The following is a 5,882-nucleotide window of genomic DNA, read 5'->3' as shown; positions in this document are numbered from 1 at the left end:
CTGTCCTCTCTAGTTAATAAAAATATAAAATCCCCCAAGAAGCAAAACAAGAACCTGTTGCAAAGTGAAGAGAAGTCATTAAGGCTTAAATACTGACCCACAGGGTGTAAGCATGGAGTCTCTGAGACTCTGAGAAATACATATTACAGAGTACATTGTCAACACTTTTGTTGGCCATCAATTGCTGTGATTTGTAGTTCCAGTTAGCATAATTCTTCAATATGCATGGGCAATTCACACTCCAATATGACGAATGAGTGTCACATTTCTACATGCTGAGCAGGATTTATCCATGTGTGTGTGTGTGTGTGTGTGTGTGTGTGTGTGTGTGTGTGTGTGTGTGTGTGTGTGTGTGTGTGTGTGTGTGTGCGTGCACGTCTGTGTGCATGTGTGTGTCCTTGTGCATGTGAATGTGTGCTCGTATTGGACATTTGCGTGGATGGATTTCATTAGTTTTTTAATTAAAAAAAAAAAAATTGTATCATTTTAGGAGTGCATATTCTAGCAGTGAATATTATTTTTGGCTACACACATTCATCTTATCCATTGAACAAAAGCCTATCCAAAGAATGAATGCACCGCTGATACACACATTATGACAGAGGAAATGTATTGATTTCCCTAGAGCCTGGTGAATGTGTCAAGGCTAATTTGTACAGATGGGACCGCTTATGCCATTGGGTAGAGGCTTGACAGGTTTTGTACATGGGAGGAGGACAATGTGCTGTATGCCATAGCCTGATTATTTATGAAGTGTATTTTAATTGATTCCCATTTGTCTCGTTGACTACACAGCACACCCAACACACTTACAGTACTTGACCTGAGCCCTTTGCTCCTCTTGCTTGCATAGGCCATTGACAGACAAGCTCCATTTCACTATTATCTGTCGTTTGCTTTCTGTTCAAGCTCTCCCCAGTTCAGCCCACTCCCAGACATTTATGCTTCTTGTTCCTGGTACCTGTTTAATTTTCCCTTAGGGGCTCTCATTTCAGGGCTTTGCAGGTGATGTGTGTGGCAGACTTTCTGAGGATGTGACCAATCCAACTCCCTTTTCTTCTATGGGATAGCTAGGATCTTGGTTTGTTCTTTTCCATAGGTTCGCATTGCTCACTTTGTTATTCCACCAGATGTTTACTATCTTTCTGAAGCAGGAATTGGTGAATGTTCGCCATGTTGCATGGTGAATGATTTGTTGTTCTCCATGTTTCAGACCCATATAACATCACCTTTTCATGTTTGAGTTGAAGATGTACGTATAGTGTATAGTCGCTGTGGAGATGTTCTTCGAGCTTCGGATGTCCATGACTCTGAGGGCTATATTGGTGGGGGCTCATGTCCCCAGTAGGTCCAGCCATGATGGGCAGGTTTCTAGAGTAGAGGCCCGACGAAAAGCAGCAGCTGGTCCTCCGGGTCGGGGGTTGGGCGTTGGGTTAACTACCCAACTATCCAACCCTGTAAAACATATTCCAGTTACAACAACGTTGCAGACTAACCAAATCACTCACCTGACTGAAGACCGACAGTGCCCCAGCAAAAGGGACTATGACTCTTACCAGCAAAAAGTGCAAGCTGGTAGGTCGAAACACCTTTTGGCGCCAGAAAAACACATAACCGTGGGGACATGGAACACCCAACATAGCCCTTCCATTAAATAAATCAATTTTTAACCCTTCACATGCCAGGGTACTTCAAGTGAAAAGCCAACTGGGAAAGTCCCATAGTCTTTGTGACACACATAGTAGACAAAAATAGTGCATACAACAAAAGTGCATTTACACCTAATCCATGCAAGGGCAAGGGGCAGCACAACAGGGAGAGACAAAAAGCATTTTTTAAGACAACATTTTCGGAATGAGAAAAACCCATCGGACCTTTTGGGCTCAGTAAAACCTTCTTCTACCATGATGACTCGAGAGGCAAATGAACGTTATTAACATTTATTGAACAATTGACATGATACAAAAAAGGCATGAATCCGTTTGGCGAACAATTACACATGATACACAATGCATGAATCTGTTTGGCGAAGGTTCCCGTCTTCGCGTTGAACTCCGGGGTAGGACAGCATATCCTCCAGCGGAGATGGAGGCGGCCGTAGCCTGCCCCCTAACAGACGGGAACCACTGGTGACGGTGGACGGAGGGGTGGTGGTGGCTTCAAAGTCGGCTTGACTGAAAAGCAGAGAACAGAATGAGTGACTGATTTTTAAACAAACGTGAATGCGATCCATTGGCTGAGAGGGAACGAGGCATGAGTGATGCGTAACGGGGATTCCCCTATCTCGCGTTGTGATTGGTTGACGATCCTGGGCAATGCTGACTCATGTATGATCTGTCAAAAGGAGATTTGTTAGTTAGCCTAGTAAGTTTGGCAGCCGAGAAATTCGAGTCTCCCTGGTAGAATTTACGCAAGCTCCCATTTCTACCATGAAGACTCGAGAGGCAAATGAACGTTATTAACATTTATTGAACAATTGACATGATACAAAAAAGGCATGAATCCGTTTGGCGAACAATTACACATGATACACAATGCATGAATCTGTTTGGCGAAGGTTCCCGTCTTCGCGTTGAACTCCGGGGTAGGACAGCATATCCTCCAGCGGAGATGGAGGCGGGCGTAGCCTGCCCCAAAATAGAGATTGGAAGTGAACTCACCTACAGTTTACAAGGAGACATCATCTGAAAGACATGATAAGTTAGTTAGACGATTGATTGATGATAGACGGAAGATGAAGGATGATAAATGATGATGATGATAATGATGACAATAATAATGATGACAATGATGACAATGATAATGATGATGATGATGATGATGATAATGATGATGATGATGATGATAATGATGACAATGATGATGATGACAATGATGATGATGACAATGATAATGATGACAATGATAATGATGACGATGATGATGATGATAATGATGACAATGATAATGATGACAATGATAATGATGATGATGATGATGATGATGATAATGACAACGATGACAATGATTATAATGATAATGATGACAATGATAATGATGACAATGAGATAATGATTATAATGATAATGATGATAGGTGATAGGAGATAGGTTGGAAGACGAATGATGATAGATTAAATGAGATTATAAATGATGGGAATGTTCTAAGGGCTGCGGTCTAGCGGAGGCATGAAGCCTGTGATGATGATGGTGATGATGATAATGTTGGTACCTTAGGCTATGCGAGAAGACAGGGCGCGGATGCGCTGAGAGCAGAGAGGCAGCACGGCGGTAGGTTGAGAGAAGCACCTTGGGCAGGAGAGCGCTGTGAACTTAGATTGTGACGGGAGTAGGTGGAGAGCCGGAACCGTGACCTAGGAGAATAGAGCATGGTGGTGAATAGATGATTGTATGAACATACATGAATGAATGAATGAATGAATGAATGAATGAATGGCTTATGTCGTGAGATATTGAATGATAGTTGATATGATGGATAAACACCCGAGGCAACTTTGCCAGGATGGTTCATTGTTGCAAGATATAAATATGACAGGCTTACAGACAGCAATGACAAGCAGGTTGTTAGATGAGAATGATAGAATACAGACATGACCGGGTGACCGGAGCGGCAGCCCCCCAAAAGATAGAGTAAATGCCGCCGGCGCGGCAAAATACCACCGTCACCAGGAATGAGAATAGAAAACATGAATTTACAGACCAGATATAGCACGTTGAGCTTCGATGACGTGATGAGGAGTGAGGCGAATGTAGGAAGCGTATGCGTCTGATGACCAACGGCCCAGCGCCTTGATCGCAGTAGGGGACAGACCCCGCTGGGCGGCCGCGCCGATTCTGAACGAGTGAGCCGTATACTCCTTGGGCGAGAGGTGGCACCCCCGCAGAACAGCGGCCAACTGGTTGCAGAACCACGGCCGGGACATGGGGGAGCCATCAGGCAGGAGGAACAGGGGAGAGCCAGGGGACCTGGCCGTGCGCAATTTAAGATACGAAGCCATGGAAGAGAAGGGACAGAAAGTGTCATGCAACTTAGAGATAGAAACGTGTGAACCCCGGCGAAGGGAATCGGTCTTAGAGTGCTTCAGAAATACAGTGAAATAACCAGGAGAAAAAACCACATCGGACAGGCACAGGTCATTAGAAGAATTAAACGATACAGAGGGCGAGGTGAATTCGCTGCAGCGTAGAAAACCGTAGAACGCAGTGAGGAAAACAGTTTCGAGCAGTGCGTCCACGTATGGAGAGATGAACCCAAGACGCAACCTAGACACCAATCTATGAAGGACGCCGATAGTGATAGGGAGACGAGCATCGGGAGAGTGTGGGTGTGACTTAGCAATACCTTTCAAAACAAGCCTGATAGCAGGCACAGAAAAAAGACTGGGAGAGTCAGGGACATGGAGCCTAGAGTGGAACTGAACACCCGCCAGTAACCGATTGATAGACGAAGGCTTAAGATTACGGGTATCGAAACAATAAACAATAAAAGCACAAACAGCAGAAACGGACAGAGGGAGAGGGAAAAGTGCATATGAGTGACAAAATGGACAGAAAAGAGACCACGCTGAAGCGTAAGCCTTGAGGGTTGAAGCAGCAAGACCCTTTTTCATGTAACCTCGTGCAGAGTCAGAGAGGGAGGAGAGGGGGGGGCCTAAAATAGGACGAGCTCCGAAAAAGCCGGGCACGGCAGGGGGTCGGAGCTGGCCGAGGGGCGCAACCGGTGGAAGTCCTGTAAACGGAGATGAGAGAGAGCGTCAGCTTCCACATTACGGTAACCGGGGACGTGAGCAGCATTGACAACGAAGTTGTGAACGACCGACTGCCAGGTCAGCCGACGCAGGAGAGCCATGATCTTAGGACATTTAGAGCGCCCTTTACAGAGGATATCGACCACGGCCATGTTATCGCAGAAAAATGTTATGCGTTTGCGGCACCATCCGCTGCCCCAGAGGAGGCAAGCATCAACGATGGGGTACAGTTCGAAGAGCGCAGAGGATGAGGAGCCAGACGCGAACTTGAGGAAATCATGGGGCAAGCGCTCGGCGAACCACGCCCCTGCATGGAACCCGCCGAAGCCGACGGATGGTGCAGCATCGGTAAACAGTCCCAGGGAGGCAGACGAGTCGTGATCAGTGTTATAAAAAAAGAGATGCCATTCCAGTGATTCAGCAGCGTCGTCCAGAAGCGCATGTCCGAGCGACAGCCGTCATCGAGGGTTACCGTGTCGTTTAGGCCGGGTACTGAGTGAGCTAAGTCGAGGAGCCGGGAGATGAAGGAGCACCCCTGGGGGATAATCCGCATAGCGAAATTGAGGTGGCCGAGCAACGAGAGCAGCTCGCGTTTCGTGACGGACGCGGCGGCGGAAAATGAATCGCAAATTTCCCTGATTCTGACCAGCTTCTCCTCGGGGAGGGACGCCCTCATCTCGACGGTATCCAGCACTATCCCGAGAAATTCGAGAGACGTAGCAGGACCCATGGTCTTCTCGGGAGAGAGGGGGACGCCGATTGCCGTAAAAACATTGCGGAGGGTGTCGAGGACTGTAGAGTCCTGGTTTGCGGGGAAGTCGATGAGCAAAAAATCATCGAGCAGGTGCAGCACGAAGGGTAACCTGCACACGTTAAGGAGGATCCAGCATAACGCCTCGGATAGTGTGTTAAATATGTGCAGGCTACTACGACAACCGAACGTAAGCCGGACAGCGAAATAAAATCCAGACCTCCACTTAATGCCAAATAGGGGCCAGTCACTAGGGTGTATCGGCATAGTCTTGAATGCATCCGTAATATCAGCCTTGGCCAAAAACGCGCCCCTACCCGCCACCTTGATGAGTTCAATGGCGTTGTCGACGGTAGCGTATTGCAGTGAGAATGGCTCGAGGGG

This window comes from Engraulis encrasicolus, chromosome 14, assembly GCF_034702125.1.
Source record: "Engraulis encrasicolus isolate BLACKSEA-1 chromosome 14, IST_EnEncr_1.0, whole genome shotgun sequence".
In the NCBI taxonomy this organism is placed as follows: Eukaryota; Metazoa; Chordata; class Actinopteri; order Clupeiformes; family Engraulidae; genus Engraulis; species Engraulis encrasicolus.
The sequence above is the reverse complement of the archived record's forward strand: the minus strand, read 5'-3'. Positions refer to the sequence as shown.